Consider the following 9,376-nt stretch of genomic DNA (forward strand, 5'->3'; position numbering starts at 1 on the left):
GTTCAATTAAAATTATAAATAATAAAGCTAGAATTCCGGGAGTACGGACATTTTCATCGGAAATTTCCTCCTCTTTTAGGATCCTTTTTCAAAATTCATTTATCTTCTATATTTTTGAAATTATAGCTATAAAACGGAGACTCCCTTTTTTTTTCGTTTTTTGTTTATAACTATTGAAATTTTTAATGGCGGATTAATTAAAAAATACCGGTTTCATCATTTTAAATTCTGAATCCAATGCACCGATCGCCATATTTTTAAGACCATTCTAACGATTTTTCTCACTGAACTCACTTCTCGACCAGACTATTAAACTTTTCATACAACGTTACTCTGCCCAAAAGTCCAGCGAGCTTTCAGCTCCATTTTGTCATATTAATTTAAGATCTTACACTAAGTAACTCCGTTTTTGTGACTCGAAATATTGAACTTATAAAATAAATCCAAGTTAATCAAATTATCCAAATATATTAAAATCAGTTATTCCGTTAAATCCTCTCACCAATCTACGCTACAATTCAACATATCCAGATTATTTTCAGAGGGTAAGCCAAATAATTAAATCTTATATTCAACTTTTTCCTCGGTTCGTTCGATTAGAGCGATAGAATGACCGTTGTCCGTGTTGAGTGAGCTTCGCGTGCTTGGGATGTGTGTGCAATGGAGCAGTCGACAAGGCGCATGCGCCATTATTATAGCAGGACGAAGGCGTCTCATGCGACGCCATGCCAGTTAGTTCTATGCGAGCGACCATTGCAAGCAGTCAGAGAAAGGAGAGAGAGATCAACGGTGCCAAAGTGTTTGTTCACCAAATAATAAAGATTAATTAACATTTGTTTCATATCAAGAGTGTGTATTGCGTATTTTTTCTCTCATATCCTTAACAGTCCGGTGTATTTCAATACTTTATCGGTAATTGGTGACCCAAACTACTGATGTGAGTCTAACTGCAGCTGTGTATACGATTCCAGTGTCTAGCATCTGGAAATTTTCACCAGGTACCCTACGACGTCACAGAAGCTCAAGACCTGCCTTGACAGAAGGAGGCCGATAAGGCTCTTTCTTCTGTCGAGGAAGGTCTATGAAACGTGAAATTAGGAACATGAAATCCTTGTTTCTCAAGGGAGGACTATGAATATAGCTGTTAGATATCGACAAATGTGACATCGACGACAGGCCGACAGAAACGAAACGTACATACTTACATTCAACTTCACCGACTAACCGAATACAAAACAAGCAGACGTCATTCGAGTAATGCCTGGTCTACACATTTGGCTTTCTTAGCTATATTAGCCTTAAGGTAGTACCGTGATAGCAGCAGTCCTCAACTTCCAGAGAAATATCCCTTGTATAAAACATTATAACTAAAGTAAAAAGTAGTTGAGATACAGTACACCTTTGGGCTTCCTGTCATATGCGCAGAAGTATAAAAATTTTCCCATTGCGTCTTTTGTCTGACGTGGCAACGTTGCATTCTATCTCAGTACCTCTTGCACCTCAAGCGTGTGTTGTAGAGTGTGTGTTGTATGAAATCAATTTGAGGTTAGTTACAATTGGAGACTGAAAATAATACACAATGACTTCGCGATTAAAAAACGGAAGATTTGTCAAAAAAAGGACTACTGATAAAATTAATAATGCATTAGCAGGTATGTCTAATGCTAAAAAACCAAAAGTTGAAATTGCACTTGACGGAAAGGACGGAGATAAAATTCCTGACGAGAATGGCATAGTTACGTGGAAAGTAATTGCAAAAAATCTGAAATGCACAAGCTGTAGAAGTCTTTTGGATTTAGAGAAGCTTTATGAGTTCAAAACAGAAGGTCTGCATTCAAAATTTAACATAAAGTGTGATAAGTGTACAAAGCTTAATAAGGTCAACAGTGGAGTAAAAACCAAAACAGTCTCTGATATTAATTCATCCGTGGTACTTGGTAAGTCATAAATATCATATTTCAATCAATATAATTAATTATACACCTAATTATTATCAATTAGTTTGTTATATAATGTATTAATTAATGATATGTTTCAGGAGCTATCCATTCAGGTGTAGGAAACACCAGTTTAAATAAGATTCTAGCTTGTGCAAATTTACCTCAAATTAGAAATCAACTATATAAAAGATATGAGGTTATAGTTGGCAAAGCTATTGAATCAGAAGCAAAGGACAGTTGTAAGCGAGCTGCATCAGAAGAAAAAGAATTGGTCGTTAAAAATGTAAAGAAATTATGCGATACATTGTAAGCATTTATTTCGATTTATTTAAAATATTGAAAGAGCTCATGCTGATAAAATAATGATTATAAATCACATTTTTACTCCAAGGTTTTCTGATAGCAAAACATTATTGCATTGTAATTAATTGAATTGTGACATAATCATGGCTGAAAATTGTAAATATTTTTGTGGAATTTCTATCATATATTTAAAAAATTGTACATTATTGAATGATTTATAATTATTATATTATCATCAAATGTATAATATACGGCAGATTAAATCTTAACTTGAAATATGACTTGTGATTTTCTTGTTTTACTGGCACAAAAGAGAAATTGAGTATTGCTGTCATAGCTTTAGGTAAATAGTATATAATTGTAAATCGCGCACTTCGAAATTATGTACTTTACAGAAAAATTTTTGTTGTATGTTGTACATTTGATATTGAATTGAATAAATAAATAAAATGAAAATAAAAACATGATTAGAAATTAAATGAAATTTTTTCTTCCAATTTAAGGCCTCCGGAAATCGCCAAAGACATTTTTCCTCAACTTGACATCCTCAACATCTATTCACAGAAGAATCATTATTTATTTGATAATGCTTTAGGTGAAATAATAAATATAATAGTATCATTTGATATGGGTTGGACAAAACGTGGTAATGGACGTAGCTATGACAGCTTGAACGGTTATAGTACAATTATTGGATTTTTATCGGGAAAAATTTTGGATTACACGACGAAAAATCGAAAATGCCGGAAATGCGATATGGGTCGTAAAAAAGAAGACCATGACTGTCGATTAAATTTTTACGGTAGTGCTAAAGCGATGGAGGCTGCGGCAGGAGTTGAACTTGTCAATCACAGCAGCATCTTAAAGGAAGCTGGTCTTCAAGTACGAGCCATCATAGGAGACGAAGACAGTTCTATGATTGCTGCTGTACGAGCAGACAATCCAACTCAAGTATATCATAAATTATGTGATAAAAATCACTTGACCAAGAATTTTGGGACAGCATTGTGGAAAATGCAATCGAGTCATAAAGAATTGGCTAGACAGGGTGTTTCTCCTCACATTAAAAAATGCTTCTCATATGCTGTGTCTCAAAATAAGGGGAAATCTGAACAGCTGGCTTTAAATTTGAAGCAAATACCTGATCACTTATTCAGTAGACACGAAAATTGCGGTAATTGGTGCAATCCTAATAAAAAGCATACACTCAATCTATCAGATGAAACTTTATACGGTGCATTAGTTAACTTATTTGAAGTATATGCCGCTAACTCACATAAATTCTCTGTAGCGGCTTCAAGCCAAGGCAATGAGAGTTTTAATAATGTTGTAGCTCATAAAGCTCATGAAAATAAATGTTTGAGCACAAGTGCTGCTTGTGATATCAGAGTTGCATCTGCTGTTTGTGTTAAAAATGATGGTGATACGAGTGTTTTGAATATTCAAAAAAAGTTAAATCTTCCTAATGGACTTCAAACAGTTAAATACGTTCGTCAAATGGATGTACACCGAGAGAAGGTAACGATATTTAACCAGACAAAGGGTAAAAAAATACGTCGATTAGAATTGAAGAGAAAGAGAGAGCTTTTGAGGAAAAATAATGAAAAAAGTGAGGGTATTACTTATGAAAGTAATTGCGGGATTAATAGATTAAATGATTATGTTCGTGATAGCAAAAAGAGTAACAAAATTGATGAACATGAAACAATTGTCGTTTACTTCGACATTGAAACTACTGGATTTGCAGCTGATGCTCATATTCTACAAATAGCTGCTATCTGTGATACAGAAGTTTTTAATGTTTACATTCACACCAAAACTAACATCTCCGCGTCAGCGAGTGCCGTTACTAAACTTCACCATGATCATGGGAAAAATTTATTTCATGATAAGAAAAAGGTACAAACTCTAAAGATTTCTGATGCATTAGAATCTTTCAGGCAATTTTTAAAAATATTGTCTAAGGGTAGAAAGAAATGTTTGTTAGTAGCGCATAATGCCCGGTTTGATGTTCCTCGCCTTTTACGTGCAATAAGTAATGTAAATGCTTCGACTATTCTAGATTTAATTATAGGTTTTGGGGATACTTTAACAACGTTTCGATCAGTATTAAGTGATAGAAAAGGTCCTGGTAAATTTAAATTAGAGAGTCTTAGTCAAGATTTTTTAAGTAATTCAGATGATGAGCCGCAATCATTTCACGATGCTGCTTATGATGTTTTAATTTTACAGAATTTAGTCGAAATACTCGACGTAAAAAAAAGTTGTTGGCTTCTTACAAGAAATGTCAAATTTACTTGCAAGAATTATCAAATGCAAAGAAAACCAAAGTCAATTTAAAAGTATTATGCGAGTTAAAAGATATTATTTCCTTGAACATGTGTAAAAAATTAGCTATAAATGACATTTCAGTTGATTATTTAAAAGAAATTTTTAAGCAAGAAGGTGATGACGGCGTGGTACGATTGTTTACTGCAAAAATTGATAATAAAGTAAGGATAACCAAAAAAAAAGATATTATAGAAAATGTTTTAAAATTTTTAAGAAATAAAAACGTGCCAAACCTAGTGATTAATAAACCAAAAAAAAATATTTGTAAGAAAGAAAGAGTTTCTAAAAAAAAGTAAAATATTAGTAGCATTTAATATTTTTCTAAAGTTATAAATAAATGCCTTTGTTAAAGACTTTATCGAAAACTGTAATTTTAAGTAAATAAATATTTAATATATTTGTAGTGTAGTTATTTATGATTTATCCACTGAATTATTAAAAATATTAACAATTTTAATTTTTTCTGTACCGTAACCTATATCCGCAAAGTTCTGACATTTATTTCAATTCGTTGGGCCTTTATGGCATTTTAAACTTCCCGCGTAGGGCAACGTTGCCAAGTCACTATTTCTCACGGGTCAGGTTATGAGAGGAAGTTTGAAAATCATTAAAAGCAACAAACTTTAAGAATTATTTACAAGAAAATGAATACCGCTTGTTTATGTTTTTTTTGAAAAAAATTACTTGTTATATCCTCAATTAATAATTCTCAGTTTTAAAAAAAAATTCTAAGAAAAGTATGGCTGTTATTAAATAAAATGCTCACTCTAACTACGGTCGGGATAGGGAATACATGTAAAATGTACGACTTTTGATCGCTAATATTGCAAAATTTAGTACCGCAAGGACTATTAAAAAAAATTCCTACGTATAAAGGACACTTCAAATTATGTGTATTCAAAAATTGAAAGATATTGTAAGAAAAGTGATTTATCACGGTACTACCTTAATCAAAGGAGGACGGGTAACTGAATGACAGGTGCACTGGATGTATCACAGACAATGAGTTATTGTTTCTTTATTTTAGAGATCAGAGGGAAGCGTCACGCGGTTCTTTTGCCACCGCTCTGGCTGGATGTAACTGGTTTTTACTAGTTTTTTTGGCGCGCGCCCTTAGGGCCAGTTCTCGCACGATCATTCGTCGCCGAGACGGAACGTCAGCGTCTGCTTGCGCTGCCGCTTACGAGCTGGGGCGCTGCTCTCGGTTCTAACGACGGGCGAAGCTGGTTGCTGTCGAGAGGTCCCCACACACATACGCTTTAAGTGAATGCCTTAATGTCAGTACGTGGAAGTCTGTTAGGGATAAAGTGTGTATTCAGCTACAGGCAGTACTTTAATGACAAAAATTCATTCCGTGTTGGTAAACCTGCAACTGTGTTGCGTTTAAAATGAGACTGTGTGGCACTTGGAGGTTAGAAAACCTTGTAGCCTTCAAACGGAGTAACGAGAAGAACTGAAGAACTATCAGTTAATGTTTATCACCTCAGTAATACAATATGTGAAGCAACATAATGCAATGTTCTTCGTAATTTCATTCATTAGGTAATAATTACCCAACTATCTTTCATTTTCCATTTTTTGAAAAGCTTATAATTAATATATCTCGCATCTGTAATTCGAAACGCATTTTTTTTTGTTACATACCCTGGTGATACTTCAAGATGAAGAATATTTTCAGTTGAACAATTGGTCAACTAATAAATATGTACCAAGCTTGGTTACGGCACAATGCCGACCGAAGAAAAGTATCACGAATGAAAAAAGCATTGATTGAAAAACAAAGGAGATCTAATCGGACGATCCTTGCAATTAATTCTGCAACCTAGGCGACGCAGATTATTTCAACGTCTTGTTGGGTACATCCTGAACTCGTGTTGCGTGAACATGGCAAATTTTGGGAAACAGCCATCCCTAACTACACAGGTAAAGTGATATCTATTTATTCTACATCAAATACATATAAATATAGTAAAGTGTTTAATAAAATTACACGACACGTCTAATCATGTTTAAAAGCTACTTTATTCTGTAATTGATATAATTTTATAGACCAACTATACTGACTCCTAATTTTTTTACCCATTCAACAGATGAATGATTTCGGAAATAATTTTCGCTTTAAAAAGGCAACATTTATGAATTTGTGCAACATGCTTAGGCCCTGCCTGTTATAACACAACACTCTTATGAGAGAGGCTATTGTGCTTGAAAGGAGAGTGGCGGTCGCCTTGACGTTTTTGAAGGAAAACTGTGACTTTTGGTCCATTGCTGATTTATATGGAATTGGAAAATGTACCGTAGGATGTCTGTTATATGAATTTTGTGAAGCGGTGCTTGCACATTATTATGATGACGACATCAAGTTTCCCGATACTGAAGTGGAAAGATTAGCTATAAGCAGAGGTTTCATGAACAGATGCCAATTCCCTGATTGTTTTGGTGCGATGGACTGAACTCGTATTCCTATATCAGCACCTGCAGACCATCCCGAGGATTATTATAATTATAAATCATTTCATTCGATCGTCGCGTTATGCGCTGTTGATTACAAGTATCGGTTCACGTAAGTGTCAATCATTAAAGTATAAGAATTACTTATTTAAATTATACCATATATGCTCTCGTAACAGAATATTGCAGTGTTGGATGTCAGTACTATTTTATGTTGTGTAGGTTTTTGGTCATGAGACACCAAAATCAAATGTAGCCAAATAATTTTTATTTTTCATTTTTCATTGGAACATTATTTATTTGTAGGTATATAAACATTGGCGCCCCTGGATGTTGCAATGATGCATCAATTTTCCATAGAAGTGCATTATTCAAAAAATTCTCTGTAAATAATGAGACTCTTAATGGACAAACAACTAATCTGCACATCATATCTGATGCAGCTTTTCCTTCGTTAACATGGCTGTTGAAACTTTATCCCATAACCAACGAAATATCGCTCATGAATCGAAATTTCAATTATAGGTTCAGTAGCGCAAGGATGACAGTAGAGAATGCTTTTGGTCCGTTAAAAGGGCGTTGGAGAATACTATTAAAAAGAGCAGATTTGAACCTCGAAAATATGAAACAAGTGCAAAGGTTTGCTTTGTTTCACATAACATTTGTGAAAGTCATAATGAAGTTTTTCACCTCGAATGGCTTGAAAAGGTTAGAGCTGAAGAAAACAGAATGGCAAACATACCTACTATCCCAGTTCTTGATAATAGAGCTTCTACAGTAGCTGAAATAAAAAACAAGATATGATCACGGAGCGCTTGACGAACAATGGAATGTCTACATTAGATTGTTAAGAATCAAGTATTTTCAATTTATAACGTGTTATAATAAATTTTGCATCGATTGAATGTTTTTAATAAATTATCATTCTCAAACCTTATAAAATTTTGTATGTTTATTATATCCACTTAAAATACATACTTATGTAACGTTATTATTAATTAATAAACAAATGCCTATTATATAAAAATATTAGCTTAAGTATTATAAAAACAAATTTTTAATATGAAAAACATTTTCATATTTTAACAAATCAATGAATTATAAAAATATATGTATGTATTAGGGTGTTTCAGAAAAAGAAGCGTTTTCTGAATTGGTTTTTCAATTTTTTTCTATTTCAGTGGTGGCTAAAGAAATCCACAAAAAATTCCGACACTGTTTTAAGTCGATTGAAACCGTGGTTGCAACATCATACCAAACAATTATCAGAAGCGAAGAGGGTGAGGTACATGGGTTGCAAATTTGACGTGGAATGCCCCATATACAATGTATATCTATTAGGATGGTCGTTAAACGGATTTTTTACGTTGATGGCTTCGAATATAAAAAACCATCTCTAATTTTTTCAGATTTTCATTTCGAGCTCTTAGTGGCCTTATGTGATTTTCTTTTTAATTAGAAAATAGGTAATTTTATGATTTCCGGAATCTCGCCTATTGACAGAGGTCTCAGATAGGAAATATCCTCAGGATTAGGGAAAAAATAATTGAAGAAATCCCACCTGTGCGCAAAATTGTTAAGAATCGATTTGAATACCAAAAAATTAAGGAAATTTGGAAATTGAGGAAAATGTTTTCCCAAAAAAAAAAAAATTGTCGAAAATGTGTACTATATTCTTGGGCACTAGAATGGAATTCCCCACACATCTTCTTCCTATACAATCAATAATAAAAACGTTTGACAATTCAAGGAAAATTAAATAAAGTATAAAATACGACTACACGTCCTTCCCGTTTTTTCTCTTCTTAATCTATAAAGTAAATAGACGAGCGTCAAACCTGCCGGTTTTTCCATACATGTAAAATAATTATGTAATTCACTTACCATCTTGATACCTCTAGAGCTGCTGGCACTAAACTGAACACTATGAAGCCTCTTAACTGGCTGCCAATATGAGAAGAGGAGAGGGGTCCATACATTGTTGCTACTGAAATAATTTTGTCGTTCCGATCTCGCATCTCTCAAAATTCTTAAGAAATGCTCGTCAAAACTGATATAAAATGGGCGTTTTTTTTTTTTTTTTTTTGATAAGTTTTGACAGTAATGGAAAATAGAGATTAATAAAAACAAATGTATTGTTTTTCAATAACACCGGCCCAATTAAATTTTGAAAGGCTCATGGTTGAATAAACTCCAGATTTGGGATTAGCGGACGCAAATGCATAAAAATCATACTTGGTCTATAGTTCCACAAATTTTTTTCTTACCAAAACTGCTAATTTTTGGCGATTTTTATGGTTTTTTGCAATTTACTCAAAATTTTGAGGGTGTACGAGCAAAACTGACTTCAG

General features: G+C 33.5%; 1 long non-coding RNA gene across 1 annotated transcript; it reads left to right on the forward strand.

Annotated features, from left to right (window-relative positions):
- Positions 1–5,809: 5,809 nt before the first annotated feature.
- On the forward strand, positions 5,810–7,904 carry LOC124294952. Its single transcript, XR_006904848.1, has 4 exons — positions 5,810–6,116; positions 6,236–6,497; positions 6,665–7,137; positions 7,332–7,904. It is a non-coding gene; the product is annotated as an uncharacterized LOC124294952 (long non-coding RNA).
- Positions 7,905–9,376: the final 1,472 nt, after the last annotated feature.

This window comes from Neodiprion lecontei, chromosome 6 (genome assembly GCF_021901455.1).
Source record: "Neodiprion lecontei isolate iyNeoLeco1 chromosome 6, iyNeoLeco1.1, whole genome shotgun sequence".
In the NCBI taxonomy this organism is placed as follows: Eukaryota; Metazoa; Arthropoda; class Insecta; order Hymenoptera; family Diprionidae; genus Neodiprion; species Neodiprion lecontei.